At 41.0% G+C, this 18,045-nt stretch overlaps 1 protein-coding gene across 3 annotated transcripts in view; it reads right to left on the reverse strand.

Moving 5' to 3' along the window:
* tmem108 (transmembrane protein 108) overlaps positions 1-16,037 on the reverse strand; it is a 43,430-nt gene extending 27,393 nt beyond the window's left edge. Inside the window, exons 1-2 of one of the 3 annotated variants that reach the window (XM_015014260.1) lie at positions 15,854-16,037; positions 15,351-15,769 (exon numbers count right to left, since the gene is read on the reverse strand). The gene's annotated coding sequence lies outside the window, so the exon portion shown is untranslated. Of the gene's footprint in view, positions 1-3,842; positions 3,923-15,350 lie in introns of those variants that run through there. The other 2 variants (XM_015014259.1, XM_015014262.1) reach the window with 2 other exon arrangements.
* Between the last annotated feature and the right edge of the window lie 2,008 nt (positions 16,038-18,045).

Raw genomic sequence — 18,045 nt, forward strand, 5'->3', positions numbered from 1 at the left:
AAGCAAATGAAAAGAAGGCTTGGAGGTGAAAGGTGATTTCACAGCTCTGACTGAATGCATGAAACATTAGGAGGAAGTCTGCTGCATGTTCCCCCTCAAAATGATAAAAATCATCTTTCTTCCTGTCAGAACTGAGAACAGGTGAACGGGGCAGCTGTAAAACATTTCTGTAGCTGTTTTATATCTAAAGCAACTCCTTTGTTGTTTTATGTAAAAAGAAAATCTGGAAAATCATCTGACGTGAGGCTGATCGACTTGAAAAGAAATAAATAGAAAACATGAGTCTACCTAATTATTCAAAGATTACATGTTTACTCACACGACTTTAGATTTGAACTGAAAACTAAAATATTCCTGAGAGGGTTTGCTGATTGTTTTGTTGATTGCTGATTCATGTCTGTTTTTCCAGGATGAATCTTTGGCAGTTTGGAGATGATGGTCCTGCTTTCGAAGATGTTGAGGAAAGAAAAAGCCCAAAGCTTCAAACCTTCATCCTTTTCTCTTCTCACCTTTAAAGCTGAGTCACGCTTTTCTCCAAATAAAAATTATTTAGACTTTTAGCTGCAGACACTTTATGCTCATGCGGCTCATTTGGTTAATTAGGCTACGTTCACACAGCAGGTCTTCTGATGCTTTTTTTGTGCGATCCTTCATGCTACTAATTAAACGCGATCGCAATCAGACTTGAACAGTTTACAACCTGAAAGCGACGCACTAAGGACGCCACCATCTATGGATTGATTTTATTGAGTAATTGCAGCTGACAGTGTTGACAGAAGATCATAACAAGACGAAGGAAGTGTCGGCCATTTTTTCTGGTTCACAATTATGATGCATGTCTCACATCAATGACGTAAAAGTTGGACAAAATGTGAAATGACTGTTCTGACTGCAGACGCTTTGAAAACTACTGGATACATGTACAACTGAATACCACATATGGAAGTGGCACAAATCTGATATTTTGCGGGTAAAAAGCTTGTAATTGTACATATGAAAAAAAATAAATTTGGATTTGGGTCACATTTGCCTGCGTAAGACTCACCTGCTCATTGTTGTCACTCTGCTAACTACAAATGTTCTCCTTTTTCAGTCACTCCTTGCTGTATTCACCTGTTGTTCTCCACCTTTTGCCTAATTCATATTCTTTTGCCATCTTGGCTCTCAGTTTTGTGAATTTTCAGATTTTATCTTGTTAGGCTACAATTCTGGGTTAATCTGCCTGAAGATTTCCCTTCTGTACTTTTAGTATTACTTTATCCTTCCCCTGTGAGCATACAAACAAAGTCAAATTGAGAATAAAGCTGGTTTAAAAAGTCTAAATATGATAAAAATGTAAAATTAGGCACCCAGTCCACTATCTCAAACATCAATAGCCTGACTTTCAAGCCAAAAATCCAGTGTTCCTTGAAGTAAATCGTACGCTGTTTTAATTCCCATAGGAACCTACTTGGACACCAATAATTGATTTTTGTCAAAGGTCCCAACCTCCCTGCTCCACATCCTCCCCACAGCTCACAAAGCATTTTGATATTTCAGGCAAGCAAATCTCAGAGTGTAGAAAAACTTTTGATTGGCAGAGCAAATCTTCCACCGTTTACAGGAAGGTGGGAGGTTAGGCCAACACGATATTTCCTCTTTAAGCAGTGAAATGGTCGCCCTCCATCTGACAGCCCATCTGCAGCAGGTTGAACACCTATCACAAGTTACTGTCAGACCTGCTGGAGGACACGGCGCTTTTCTGGGACTCGGTTTGAGAGCAGAAAGAGAGTGACTCAGCAGGAGATAAATGCCAAATCAAAATGCTCAACATGAGTCAAAGTAGTTTTTTTTTACTGCTTTCCCCTCCAGAGGCTGCATACTAAATTTGTTGAATCTTGGAATAACATTTGCATGAAACATTAATACGAATTAATGCAAGCGGAGCAAGAAAAGCACTGCTCTTAGAAATCACTCATCCTAAAATGGCATGTTTTGTTTGTTTTGAATTGCTGTAATTCTGGCACAGAGTTAAAGAAAATAGAAAAAATAAGTAGAGCAGTTGTTATTTGTAAAAGCAGCAATGTCTATCAAGTTAAAAAAAAGAAAATATACAATAATTAATTTGCAAATTTCCCCAATTTGATTTTATTTTCAAGCTGATTGGCATCCGCTCAACAGCACATGCCTCAATCAAATTACTGTTCAGCATGTTTTCTGTTCAAGTTATTTTCAACTCCAGATATTTAATAAAACCAGAGTCTTCTCCTGGGGTTTTAAATTGAGACAAACAAGATAAAACAACATGACACAGCAATAACTCTGCAACGCTGAGGGCGCTGTCAGCCGATATCAATCCTCCAGCTGCCCAGCAGAAATCACAGTAACCCTCCAGAACTGAGCAGGTAGAAATCACTAAAAAAACTCGCCAAGTCACCGTGAGCAATGAGGCTTTGATGTCAACTTTTGGCTGAAACGGTATTAGCGCTCTGCAGCTCGCTGCTGACAGGGGGACGTTTGTCAAAGTGCCGGCCACCAGGGAAAAACGGTGACATGGACAGAACTGAGCCGCCCTCCAGTCTGGAGGAGCTTCACCGACATTAAAGGTTCATGAAAGGAGGAATCGGTACCGAAGCGCTCCTCTTTCAGAAACTTTGTATTATTCAACTAAACGTCATATAAGAACATGAAATGCTTTGAGAGGACAAGATTAAAAATCTAGTGCTGAAAATGATGATGATTTGGGCTCAAAATCCCCATCTTTCACGTTTTGGTTGATACAAATCCTTTAATCGTAGTCGGAAAAACATCTCAAACTTTCCTGTTTCCTTTAAATTAAGCTAACAAGGTGGAGCCATATATCTATCTCAGCAAGCAGGGTGGAGAGAGATGAATTACTAGTTTGGAGAGCTGGATTTAGGAATTTGATGCTTACAGGTCTTTTTTCTGCAGTCTGTTATGTGCGCATCAACTTCCACGTTTTGTTTTTCCTGATTTTTCAAAGTGTTTTCATTTCTGAAAATGTCTTCCTCTGCACAACAAACATGACCCCAAATGTTACTCTGCTTTGGCTGCATGTGGCAAGAACTTTTCCACAAGTTATTGCGATAAATGATAAAATCGTTGTTTTGAAACTATAAAAACTTAGGCTAAAGTAACCTAGGACACCTACAAAGTATCTAGGATGATGATAGTTTTTGAAGAATACATTTTTTTTACACATTTTCAATGTGCAGTTTTGCAACTGAAGATTCATTCAGTGTGAAAGCAAACTGCACCAGCTTAAAACAAAAAAAATGTTTTAATTTCACTATTTAATTGAACCAAGTCTACAGGACTGTCAGTTAGGAAAAAATCCTGAAGCTGCAAACTAACTTTTACATTTGATTCTGAAACAACATAATCAAAAAAAGATCCTACTGTAGAGTCAGTGGCTCCAGATCAACATTAGAGATCGGTATTCGAAGATCTAAATGGGCAAATATTTCACAAGAGAGAGTGCAAGGAATACTTTCCTGCACACGTACTATCTTGTAATCTTTGAAACACGCAGATACGGTTGTTTGCCTGGCGTAAGGCAGGAAATAAGGCCCCTTGCCACATTCAGGAATGTCCATGGAAGAGAATGAAAGTCTGCACCATGTCACATATTTAGAAATGTGCATTGTTTCCAGTGTCTCTTCCTGCCACAATCATTCACTTGCAAACTATACAAGCAACAACACACACGTTTCAGAAACTCCATGACGCTTCTCGCTCTGCATGCATAACCTCTAGACACAACCTCTTGTCTGGTGACAATGGCAGGAACAAAGGGCAGTGGAAGGATGTTTGTCAGAGGCATGAAGGGGGTAGCATTGTACCTCATTTCCTTGAGGGGTGCAGCTGGGATGAGTGGACGAGAAGAGAAACATCCGTACTCAACGTCCAAGACCTGTGGAAATCCCGCCAGGCGATCACCACGTGGCCAAAAGAGCAAGAAGGATCGAGGGAAAGATGTTGCATTGTTCTCATCCTCCACCCACTCCATCCCCCCACCTTCAGTGAGACGGATTAATGCCAAGAGCTGCTAGTACTGAGAGTGTCTGGCTTGTGTGTGCTGACAGACACAACGAGTTAGGCCTTCTCCATTTTAATCAGGATAACAGACAAGGGCAGACAAAAACACAAGGACTGTGTGCCTGAGACTGGAGGATTTACTAGTGAATGAGCAGCTCAGTTACTCGGCTCCCCAAACAGACAGAGAGCCTAATCAGCCAATTACAAGAAGAAGAACACCCTGTATGTTTTGCAGCATGCCTAGGTTTGTGCTTGGGACTCTGTAAAGGAGGTTTGTTTTTAAAGCGACGGAGCCTTTAGACTCCGATCCAGACGAGTGACCTCTGCGTCCTTCAGTGGATAAAGAGATGATGTTTGGTTTGGAGCTAGACGTGTAAAGGTTGATGGACAGGGGACCAGTGGCAGGCACAGCTGTAATGACTGGAGCCTCTCAGTGGCCCTGGGACTGATGCTCAGCTGATGACAGAAGATATGACAGCATAGCGACCTGACGGGGCTGACATTTTAAAAGGGAGGTCCAACTGAGGCCTTGTCCTGTGGGAACTCAGTCAGAATAAGAGGTGACTGAGGGGCTGAGTTTCTGACATGTTATTTGGATTACCATCAGGTAGCAGACAGCAAAAAAAGTGGCAGAATCTGAACATTTTATAATCTGCAATACCCTGTGCTGCACCAAGAACTACTGAAACAAATGACATAAAAATCTAGACATAACTGCAGCGTCCTTCTTTAAAAAATGCAAACAAAAATGAAGTAGCATCAGGTTTTAGCAGTTATAGGATTTCTCTTTCGTCATTGGCAGACATTTCTCTTCCTAGCACTATACTCACATGTTTGTTTTTGTTGTATTTACCCAGAATGCCTTGCACCATAGTCTGCTTCCTGCTTCTGGAGCGGTCTCCAGTCTGCTTGGCACCACATATTCATTCACCAGAGTTCTCTTCAACCGAACCCAGACTTAGGTTTGCAGATCTCAGAGAACAAAAATAATCATTTTCAAACAAAAATGGGCGGCTAATTTCTGCTCTGCGCGCGGCATCCAGCTACACGGCTGTGAAAAATGAAGCAAAGCGATTCGGAGGAATCTGCACCCTGCTGATGACTCCGTCTTTCACAACTCTGAGAGCCCAGAAGCCCACGTACAACAGCAGAGCTCATTGTGTAAGCTCCTCAGTGATTTGTTCTTATAGGTGTTGAGCAACAATGTACATATACCCTGTAAGCTGCTTTTGCCCAGATTACTCTCGAGCCTCCATCAAACATCTCGTGTGCATGCCTGGTGGAGAAATAATGAAGCAATCACTGCAAACCCCTTGGCGAACTAATTATCGGCGCCGGCTTCAGAGAAAGGGCCGTCTGCGTGTTGACAGTTTACCAGGAGGAAAAAAAGCGCCCCAGCGACAGAAGTTTAATTACCAAAGGATGAGGAGCTTTGCTTCATCTCTAAAGATGCGTAGAGGAACAAGTCATAGTCAGCCTGGATTGAATCAGGTGACGCCACGTCGCACAGAGTCAACAGTCAGGGTTTAATTCCCATTTTTGTACTTCCAGTTGTGTTTCTATTGCTTCTAAAAACAGATGTCAGATATGTTTTCTTGTTAAGTTAATGCTTTTTGCAGTTTAAAAAAAAAAATAAAAAAATAAACACCAATTGTAACACCACAAATTACCTAGCAACCGCAGCGAAGCCCAGACGTCACCTAGCAACCCAAGCTGAGCTCCAGCACCTTCGTTCGGCTGCTTTTATTGGCTGCTGGAGAAGACAAGTGTTTTGCTGTTGACTTATCATCCAGAAACCACTTGCTGCATTCTTACTGGTTGTGCAGGAGGCTCCACTTCTGCTTCTCAAAGATGTACAGTTGTATAATTGTGAGTTGGAGGCGTTACCAGCAGCAGCTTGTTTGGATTTAAAGAGACAAGCAGCTCATTATAAAAAAAAAAAAGAGCTCAAAGTAGGCTGAACTGACCAAACTAAAATCTCATTATCGAAGAATGATTTGTGCAAAAAAAAGTCATGAGCATGTTTTGCAGAGCTAATAGACCGATCCTAACCTGCTGAAGGAAGCACAGCGTGTGGACAAACGGCATCAGGATTTTGTGATTGCTTCGTTTCATTACAGAAGGACACGGGAGTGCCAGGCTGACGATGTATCACCATCATGCTGGACTCAGTCCTGGGCACAGCGACAGTGAAACGGGGGCTGACCTATCCCACATCATACAAAGTGAATGTCAGTGACATTCCTGCAGCCTGTTAACAGCTCTCCCTGTTAAATGTCAGACGGAGAGAGGCGGGCTGGCTGAGAGAGAATTAGCAGGTGTCTGCACCTCCATCACCAATGGTGAACAACATGGCAGGATGAGGAGCAAATTACTGGGAAAAGAGTCAAGAACAGAGCGAGTTCCCCACGGGAGAGCGCAGAGAGATGATGGCAGAGGTCCGTACCACAAAAGAGAAAGCTGTGCATGCAGCCATTGTTCTAAGTCTGAATAACCATTCCAGTGGTTTTTGTATCTTGTTGTTTACGCTGATTTATTTGAGGATCACAGCTGAGAGCCGTGCAAAACATGCAAACTAAACAAAGCACCTTTCAGCACTTTCAGTTCATTTCTCAGTGACTCAGACGGGTAATTTTTCTAAGTATGCTGTGAAAATAGCTTTTAAAATGTGTCCTTGTTGAGGCTCCACTTAAGGGACGGCCCAGAAACTATGTATTCATTTGAAACCACAGAAAAATGGAAAAATATTCACCGAGTACAGAACCCAGATGGAATGGTCTGGTCGGGACTTAGTTTGGTAAACATGCAGACATGTAAGAAAATATAAGAATTGATTTTCAAGGAGCAGATCCCACTGAAACAAGCATTGAACCAGATTACCAACAAAAACAGCTCAAGCTCAGGCTGATTTGACTGAGAGGTGGTTGTGAAGTCTTGCTACAATCTGGCACTTAGATTCAGGTTTGGACTTTGACTGAGCCGTTCTGACATATGAATATAATTCTTCTGCTGGAAGCTGATAAATCAGTTTATAAATTTCAATTAAATTAAAAAACACTGCATTTGTCCCAAAGAGAAATTAAATGTTGCTGTAACTCAAACCATCCCAGTATCTTCAAAGTGGATGGTCACACTGTGATCACTAAAGATTTCTGGTAGCAGTCAGTCTCACAATGAACCTCAAGAGGCCTCTGACTGAAGACTGTTGCTGTATGACAGTTTCATGACTGTCATGACATGCTAACAGCTACATATATTGGCAGCAGGGATTATATTCCCTGGATATAAATCCTGGATGACAACAGCAGTTGTTAGCAAGCTCTGCTAATCCACTTCATTAGCATTTGCTGCTCCTCTTTAACACTCCGTCTGACTGTATGGTTAGAAAATGTATGTTTTATGATATTTTGCGCAGCCCTGGCTCAAATAATGTTCTTCTCAAACCCCACAGCATGATGCTGCCACCACTATGTTTACCAGTGAGGATGAGGTGCTCAAGGTAACATTTTGCACAAAACCCAAAAACGTACATTTTGTCCTCATTGGTCTTTCATCAGAGAAATTTTTTCCACGTTTGCTGCGTGGCAAAGTCTACATTTCCACTCTCCCATAAGGGAAATGTAGACTTTGCCATGTCAGCTAACTGAACTTTGGATCAACGCAGCTCATCCAGAGTTCCCATGGATATTACGATTTGTGCCGGTTTATCACATGAAGTCCCAATAAAATACATACAACTGACAACATTTGAAGAAATTAAAAGGGTATGAAAGCAGAAGTTTGCACATCTGTAGGCATTGAAATACTTTTTAATGTGATCGTACAACTCACATTCACACATGTATTTTACTTGTGTACATATTCATACCAAAGATGTTTAGATTTAGATTAGAAAATCTAGTTTATGGTCATTAACAGAGCGAATATGTCCTTTCATGGCACTGCAATCCGAAGTCATAACATGTAGCATCATATTATAAAACATTAAGAGAGCAGGAGTTTGTTTCTAGAGCCTTTAGTTTGTCCAATCAGATTACATCGCTCTGCCGTTGCTCCTTTTTTAAGCCAATTGTGCCCTTAAAAAAAAAAAAAAAATCCATCCTACACGATAGTGGCACTGTCTCCATGGTGACTCGGTTGCCAAATCACCATCCCTGACACCACAAACACATTTACAAACACACAAAAGAGCCAAAATCTCACCATGTCATTACAGTTTTTGTGTGGCTAAATAAATTCAGGAGTGCGTCTGTCTCGGATTACCCCCCGAGGCGCAAATCTGCGAGACTGTGATGCAAATCAGAGGAGAAGGGAATAATTAATGCTCTTTAATCAGGAGGTGAATTGTGCTGATAGTTTCACATTCGAAGGATTCTCCCAGAGGTGCTCGACGCCTTGATTGTGGAAAAATGTCAAATGCCGAGACACATTAAGGAAAGAAGGGATCAGAAATACAGTCTCAGTTCTAGTTCTAGCAGCAGCTGTCATACAGAGGAACGGCTCAGCCGAAACTGGAGGTTTCATTTGGCAAATCATGAGTGACAAAGCTACTCATGCAAAGGAAGCCATGACAGTTCAGCTTAAAACGACAGCATATATTCCACGTTGTGAAAAAGTGTCTGCTCTCCTGACAGGTTACTTCTGTCTGCAGCTTAAATGTTCCCAATTCATATTTATGTCAGCAAATCTGAAATGCAGATTTCAAGAGCTGACTTAATTTATCGAGGGGTAAATGCAAACCAACCAGACTTTGTGCGAGAAAGTTATTGGGTTGAAAGCTAAAAACTAGTTGGACTAAAAACTTTTTGTGATGACAGATAATGAATTTTTCACACTTGAGAAATTTTAACCCACTTTTCTTTCCAGAATTGTTTTAAATCGGCCACATTGGGGAATTTTTTGGAGCATTTTTTTAAATCTCAGTAGTATTTATGCAATATATTTTATTTGTTTCCTCAACTATATCCATTTGTTTTTACTCTGGGTCTCCTGGATGAGACGACTCCTCACCAAGGAAGCATCCTAACCAGATCCCAAGCCACAATATTTAGTTTAATAAATGTTTTTGTAGGTTTAAAGCCTATAATGCTTCAAAAAAGTTGAAGAAGTAAAGCTTCCACCACTCTGCATAGTTTCCATTTCTTTTCTCAAAAAGGTACCAAAAATACACCTCTCCAGTAAATCACGTCCTACCTGACATGATTTTACCAACACTTCACCTGAAAGCCCATCAGCTGTGGCGGTCTCCTCAATCATACTCTCCAGCAGCCCTGAAATAAGCTGTGCGACATGGGGCATAACACAGACTGAAAGTGGTGGGTATAAAATCTCAAAAGCTCCACATTGCTCAGTTTAAGTTAGATTTAGTGAGACTCACAGTATCATAAGGTGGCCTTGCATGTGAGGAAAGGAAATACAGCAATTTGTAAACAGGAGTGGTAAAATGAAGAAGACCAAGCTTCAGGTAGGGAAGCTGCTGCCTCTTGTCTCATTAGCTGCTGACAGTGAGATGAGAAGCCAATAATGAGATCCATCCTGGAGGAAGGAGTGGAGACACCGAATTCCTCAACATACGATGCTGCTTTGATTTGGGGCCCCAGTTAGAAAAGTTCAGTTTGATACTGATTATGTGGCAAATTCCTACACATGTCTGTATGGATGGATGGATGGATGGAAACTTAAACAATGAAACAGGAATTAGATCTAAATAAAATGAAGTCTGTGAATCTCTGTAAAAAATCTGGTGTTTTATTCTGCAGTACATTATTTTAATCTCTATATTAACCCAGAAACAAACAGTTAGCGCCTAACTGATGTGTAAAAACTGAAATGATCTTTCTGGGGAGTCTTTACTACTTCATGATGTTTCATAGAGGAGCATGTTTCCTCGGAAGCCCCAGCTTATTATTTCCACCTGAGAACAGAAGCTGGATGATGATTTGCTTCCTGGTCATTTGGGGTCACAGCTTGACATCCAGTCAAAGCTCTGAATAATCCTCACAGGTGTTCCCCATCACTTGGCATACACCTGCTTGTTTTGTCATTCCCTGAGTCAACAGCACCCTTACTACCTCTCATACCACCATAATCCCATTGGACCCAATCATTTGCACAAAATGGTAAAGGATCCAAAACCAAAACATTTCTTGCAGTTATTTTTTTTATTCAACACACCCAATGACACCCACTTTGATTTTTCTCCTGCGTCTCTTTGGAATATTTCTCTCTCTGATAGGAAAGTCGGATTAAAGGCTTCTCTGATCTTCGAGACAAACAAATTCTCTTCAAACAGAATGCAGTAGGAAGGAAACTGATGCAAGATGCTAATTCACAGATTGGAGCGATAAAGACCAAAGTAAAGCCAAAGCTCCTGGCTTCCTCCTATAAGAGATTTGATTCAATCTTTGCAGAACTGCAAGTATTTTCAAAGTGCAGCAGCTGAAGAAAAACTGGGCACTTCAGGGATCCGTCACCGCGCTCACGTATACAAAGCTCAGTGGTTTAGGACGATTTCCTCTTGTGCCTTTAAAGGCATGAGAAGTCTAAGTGTCTGCTGTGTAAGAAGGTCAGTTCACCTTAAAATGGGAACATGAACGTCTGTGCAAAATGTCAGAGTAATCCATCCCCAATCTGTCAAGATATTTCCCTCAACAACCTCACATCTCACAAGCGTCAGAAAAGTCAGGCGGCTCTGAGCTGCGAAACATAACATGCCAGATTCAAAACAACTAAATATTGAATTTATTTAATTTAATTTAAATGCTTTACCACAGCATATGATTAAATGTTTAAAATATTGCAAAGCAGGAGAAAGTTCTGAAAATAAGCCAACTAATTTCTCGGCACCCATGAGAGAAATGTACATTGAAATTTGATTGCATTTGCTGAAGTTTTCCATCAATAATCTTTAGATTATTGTTAATCTTTAGAGATTATTGTTGTTGGAGATTATTTTTCCGTCTCATATCCTCCTTAATTGGTCACGTTTTGGGCCATTAAGCTGCTGAAGACCCAGTCCACTGGACTTTCTCTTTAAAGTCTGCTGGTATTTCTCAGATGCTAACAAGAATCTAAACACTTTGTAGAAAAAAAAAGGCTCACAGGACCATAGATCCTCTAACGCGGTTTCCTTTTTTGTTTCCCACTGGACTAACGTTGAAGGTCTTGAATTTCATCTCTCCACTGGATATCGTTCAAGTTGTAGTTCCAGTAGTGTTTAGCAAACTGCATTTATGTTTGTGATGGTAGGACAGACCATGCTTTTTCTTTTTATCTTGTAGTTTCTGCCTTACTTAAATAACATCTTCTAGTTTTTCCCATTTCATGGAGTGGCTAACAGAAAGAAACCTTTTTGTGCTGTTTTATTATTAACCCAGTGAAGCAGGAGGTCAGTTTAAAACGTTAGACAGTAAATCTATTATTCCAGTCACTGATTAAATGTGCTTAAATTAAAAGGGTGGATTTTTTTATTTTCACTTGAAGACAGCAAAGAGGGTGCCATTTTTTTATTTTTTTATTTATTTATTTTTTTTAATATTACACAACTTGGGTAATAATTATAGGTAGGTCATAATAAGGATTGTGTTCCCTTCTTAATTGGTTATTTTTATTTTATTTATGTTCATTATTGTGTATCAGGACATAAACAAGCTCCGTTTCTCATGTTGCAAATGTAACTGTCCAGGCTAAGTCCTGGTTTTAATTCATGTATCATTTTCACAATAAATGCTTCATCCATGCATGTGCAATAATGTTTGATCATAATCAATTATGCTCTTGAATTTTACAATAAAGAGCAATTTAGATTTCACTATGTTAAAACCATACACACAATATCAGGTCTAAACACAGAAAGAAGATGTTTCAATAAGTTTTTGAGAATAAAAATGGCTTTGAAACATAAAGTAAAACCTTCTGAGAATCAGAAATGCCCATCTTAGTTCTTTGTATTTTGAGTTAATATAGAACATTTTGTTCCATTTATTCAAGCACCAAATCTTTATAAACACATGAAAGAGTCACTGATGTTCCGGATTTATCCCAGATTAAAGCTACAAACACATGAAGAAGATGCTCCTCAACCAGCTGTCTGACTGCTCAGCTTCCTGAAAGTCTCCATAGCAACACCGGAAAACATCTCTCGTTATGCAACATATTCAAACCAACTCTCCGCCGGTCGTTTTCTGCATCCCAGAAGGTGACCATCAGTGGGTGGAGGTGCAGATCGGAGTGGCATGGCTGCAGCTGAGGAATGTCAGGAATCCCCCCGCTTGTAAACAGCTCATGCTCCGACGGTTTCCCGCACGTCTTATCTCCCTGTGCCCGTCGCCATAACGGTCAGTTCCAACTCCCACTTTACTTCCTGTTGCCACTGCTCTGCGTGGGCAGGTGTGTGTTTATCAGGCCTTTTGTTCACCCCAGAGACCACATGGTCTGTGTTTCTCCACGATTATGAAACAGAATGACTAAGACTAAGAGAACCAACACCTTGAGGGAGAAAAGGTGGAGGGGTTCTGCTCGACAAAATCAAAAGCTGAGTATTTTTTTTCTTTTGCCATTGTTGAGTTAAGTAGCTTTTCCCTGCTATTCAACTTAGAATCCCCCCTGTAGTTACAACCTACGACTCCCTTTAAATAGAAGTAATTTCCAAAGCAGGTAATAAAGTGTGGCATTTAGAAAATAATTCTGGTTCGGACCGTTTGCTGTTTGGTGGAGGAAAAGCACAAAGTCCAACCTGAGCACAGGCTGTGCACCACTGAGGCCCCATGGGGGCCACATTCCACCTCACTGTGTACCACTTTGCACCAGTCATGAGGGACGCCGACTTATAATTATAATTCCCGCTTTCTAAGTCCCCGGCTGGCCCTTTTCCCATCAGCTTGGACGTTTAGCCGCAGGAGTCACAAGCCAGAGTTTCCCTTTTCCTGCGAATTCCTCCGATAAGCTCGCCTCACAGAGGCCCGGCGCTGCTGGATGGGACAGCCAATATTTTCCGGGTGTTTTTCCATTGTTAATGCGGACCTTTTCCTGACACTGGTGATAAGAGAGCAGCTGCTGAGATTGTTCAGCCGCTGTCCTGTGTAAAGTTCCTCCCAAAGCTGACAGCATATGTCAGGCTGAACGGGGCGTCGTCGAAGTGACCGAGCTCAAATTTTGACCGCCATCATTTTTGATAAGTTGATTTAATTTTTGTAAACTCAAAATTAAATCAACTAAAGGTTTCACAAAGCTGATGATGTATTCTTGGATTTTTATGAAGCATAAACAGTTCTACAAGTTTTTTAAGGAGTTTTTCTTTGGACTTTTCAGGACAGAAAGCTTTTTTATAATTCAAATTTGAGACTACAAATAATGTTAAGGTCATATTTGATAACATAATGGTGGTTCATTGATCTTTGGACATCACCAGGCTGTTTTTTTCAGATGGATCTACATAGAAAACCTCTGACAATACTGTTCATATCTAGGCTGAGAGTCAATTTTCCAAAGTTTAACTGCTTAAAACTAATGTCTTCGCTTGCGCACATAAATTTGCTGTTGGCAGTAACTGACAATTTAGACAAGCTGGGTGGTTATATTTTGAATTAAAGGTTAATGCAGTGTAAATTGCAGGTGAGTTTTCAAAGTAAAAGCTCATGGCCGATATGGCAATATTTAAAAAGTAATTTGGCTTTGACTGTAACAACAGTCAGGGGTTCCTTTGTAAACTAAAAACATGCTTTACCCAACTTGACATAAACTAACAACACAAAATGGTTCTCCATATTCATGCACAAACTATATATGTCCTATTTGGCACCTGATATGGGTCTAATCCATAAATTTAAAGACACATTTTCTTTAAAAAATAACTAAATCTTCTTAATATGTTGTAAAAACTCACTTTCTCCCATTTTTCTGCACACGTTCACCGCGATTATGAAACTGCTGCGACAAAATCAAGCTTGGAAGATAAGCAACGGGATGTTTTTTTTTTTTTTTTACATCCTTTCTCTTTATTTTATGAGTGGCAGCAATGTTGGATTTTGGGCTGGTCAGAAATTGTACTTCAAGATGCCCTCCAATAAAGTTTTCAGCTTAAAACTTCCAACTTCTAAGAACATGGAAACACTTGTGTACCTGTTTATAATCTGTCGTCTGATCTGAACTGCCTCGATACAGTTCAAGTTGATAATTATCATAATGACTGTGTAGTTCAGGAGTTTTCCATACTGGTGAAGTTGAGGACATTGTATGTTTCTTCCTGTCTCAAAAGATCTAAATGCCTGAAGACAGTTCAACTGAGGATGAACAAGTTCACAAAAGTCATCTCCATTTTTTCCTTCACCTTCGTTCAATCAAAAATAAGACACCATCAATAGCCTATTGGTCCCTTGGGATAAACCCAACTGGTCACTAAGCAATGTACACACAGCATAAATGTCCTCATTAGCCCTAAGTGCTTTGCTCATGTGCTCCCTAATACCCCATTCATGTTATCCCAGCATGTCAGCTCGCTCTGAGGGAGCTGTCAGCTACAGATGTCCCCTCTTGCTCCATCCCCCCACTCATGGCCCACATGGCTCTGAAGGATTGTCCCCCTTCAAACAGAACAAAGGATTTTGGGGGGTTTATGTGGACAGCATGCGACCAAACATTCCTGACACAATGGGAAGGGCTGGCCGGCAGGTTCAGTTAGTGGACACTTTAAATCTGGGCTCTTTGTGAGCCAACTATTCCAAGAAGTACAAAGCTTAGGGTTCTGCCCTGCAATAGGAGGTCTGGTGTTATAGTTGAACATTTTTAGGAGAGTTGTCTCCTTTGTTTGCCTTGTTCCTTCCAGGTCGTTAAAGCAATTAAGACTTTGGAAGATCTTTGAGGCAGATGCGTGCAGGTTGTAAGACTTAAGAAAGTTTATCGGTGGAGGAAAAGCAAACCAATCATTGCATCTGTACAAACTATCACTCAATGCATGGTATTCCCAATAATTCCTGTTGCAGAACCAGAGATGATGAAAACACAAGATCCATTCACCTCCTGTGCATTAATATTACTGGGAATCTCCAAATACCTCACAAACAACATCTCAGCATCTTATCCTGGACTGTTCTCTACTTTATTCCACCAATATCCAGATCATCCAGTACAATCAGCTAAATGATCACATTGGCTTTCCTGCAGTATTCACAATGACTTGATGTTCAAAATCCTATACCTGGCACCATCACAGGAGATCACGATAGCTTGGAACACCCATATGAGATGCTCTGAATATTAAAGAAGCAATGAGTCAATAAGGTGCAGAGAAAGTGGGATAAAGTGGAGGTCCTTACCTATGACACAAGGTGCTCTGAAACGTCGGGTACTTGGCGTATCCGAGAAAAACGCATCCGACAAGCAGCTCTGCCGGACTTCACACCGCCCAGGCGCACATGTTGCCCGTCCCCGTCGTTAATAAACGCAGAAAAGAAGAAGCCAGCAGCGCCGCGGACCGAGGCTCCGTGCGGGTATCCCGGCCGGCTGGTGTTTGTAAAGCGCCGGACTCTAGATGCGCAGGGCGCCTCCCCTCGCCGGACTCCCGAACATGTGAGCCCACCTTTCCTCTCTCGGTGCTGACGCCATAAATAGACCCGGACGTGAAGCAGCAGCCGTCCTTCCTCTCCTCAGCCGCCACGGGTGATGAAGCAGCGGTCCGCGGTGGCTCGGTGCGCAGGACGCCGCCGGTGCCACCCATCCACCGCCAGGAGGATTTCTCGGGGAGTGAGGACGGGCAGAGAATCTTAATGAGGACTGCTGCAGTTTTCTCTCTGATCGGAGGATCGTGGTAAAAACTCACCCGCTCACTCAAAGGCTTTAAGGTTTTAAGGTAGTTGCCTCTCACATGAGGATGAAGTGATGCGATGATGAAGAGTCAGGAAGACTCAACTCCTGGAGTCCTGCCAGCCAGCAGAGGGGGCATAAAAGCACCTCTATGGGACACCTGTTGATAATTAGATAACAGCCTTCCCTACCAAGCAGAGTGAGCCAATAAAACATACTTTTCATTTAGTAACGTCCTGAGTCAGTTAGTCTCAATTTCTTCACATGTTGCCCTTAAAACGTCATTGTTTTTAATGGTTCTTGGTTTAAAGCTCTCCATGTTTTCTTTTTAAGATTTATTTTCAGAAGAAATCGACGTTTTTAATTTTTAAGCGATTTAACTCTTTCTTATGATTTATTCTGATTTAATATCCCTAAACTCTAATGACAAACCAGAGTTATGCCAGCACAAAACAGACCAGCTAAGGTTTGCAAATAGGATGTTACCCAGTTTTCTTCTTAAAATTAATTTTGGTATAAGTAAATTGGCACTAAAAGAGTCCCATAATGTCACCTCACGGACGAGATGGGTACCAAATTGGGTGCATATGGATTTGTCTAGGGTTAAATGGGTCACACATAGATTTTGGTCAAGTTAAATTTGAACTATATGAGTCAAACAAGGATTTTCTCAGACTTATTGAATCCTTTGGTTGTCCAGACTAAATCAATATTATATGTGGGTGGCTTCTAATGGGCCCCATTTATAGGACCCACTTGGACCAAATACAAATTTAGACTCCCTACATACTTAGTTTGATCTGAAATGGGCATGACATGATGCCATCCATTCATGATCCTCATGGGTCCCATGTTTTACCTGCAATGGATGTGTAAAGCATCAAACAGGATTATAATCAAGCAGAATACAACTGCTGTGACTTTGTTATTGAAACAAAACAGGTCACTTACCGTACATGGGCCCCATATGGACTTTTCTCAGACAGGATTGGTGCTTATGTAGATATCAGTGTACAAAATCTAGTTCCCATATGAGTCCCACCTTTACCATCAACAAAACCAGTTGGGTCCCCATGCAGATGGAATCAGTTCAATCATCTTAGACCCAATAAAACAGCAGCAAGCCAAAAATTATCAACACAAAAGACCCTAGTCATCAAGTGTGCTTCGGAACCATATGGATTTTGTTCTGACTTGATGTTCCTGGGCTCATAATGGACTTTTTGACCCCCTGGGTTTTAGTAAATACAACTTATATGTGCAAAAACATTTGGGTTCCCTCTCTAGGTGTTAGCTGGGTCTCAAATGATAATGAAAATAATTTACATTGCGTTTAACTCTCATTACCCGGATTTATCCTGAATCAAACCTACAGACTATTACAAGAGGTCCATTATGTAACCCTTTACAATTATGAAAAAACTCAAAAAACAAGTGGCTTGACAGGAAATAGCAGCTTCCTGAATGGGGCCAACATAGATTTTACAAAGTAGATTCAGACTGAGTTAGTGATGTAGGCCTTGGTTAGGTTTCCAATGGGTTTGGTAACAAAACAAAAAAAGTAGAAGACAAAGGTTTTTCACTTTTCATTTAGAGTTGCATTATGGAGGAACAATACGTTACACTTTAGATAATCTTATTTTAGGCATATTTATCTTCCCATATAAAACCCATATGGGTCCCAGGAGTAAATATGGGCTGGAAACAGCTGATCCCAAATGGGATCTATGAGCATTTTACTACAACCGGTCAGACACAAAGACAATCTGATCAACAGAAAATGGTCCAACAGTGAACCTCAAAAACCAATTTGATAAAATATAGGATGCTGTATCTCAGACACAAAGACTGGGCAGAACAGGAGCTGGAAGCAGAAATCTGTAAATGCCTCTCAGGGACTTCACTGCTGATTTAAAGCCCTGACTGAGCTCTGACGTCTGAGTCATGGCAGCTCTTTGTCTTGTAATCACCATTCTCCTCTAACAGATCAACCCTGCGTCTGCAGGGCAGCCGGTTCGTCCATTAGGAGGTTAAACCACTTATCTGTCCATATGGCAGGGAACAGGGACGACTAACCTCAGCTGGCAATCTGGCATGAAGCAGCACATTGTTGAATCATAGATATACATCAGCAGGAGAAATAAAACTCTGCATTTACTGCATGGACAACATAAGAATGCTTTGATCATTGAAACCAGTTGAGTTTTA

The sequence above is a fragment of the Poecilia latipinna genome, unplaced genomic scaffold (assembly GCF_001443285.1).
Source record: "Poecilia latipinna isolate Pla-1442-1.1 unplaced genomic scaffold, P_latipinna-1.0 Scaffold1801, whole genome shotgun sequence".
Classification (NCBI taxonomy): Eukaryota; Metazoa; Chordata; class Actinopteri; order Cyprinodontiformes; family Poeciliidae; genus Poecilia; species Poecilia latipinna.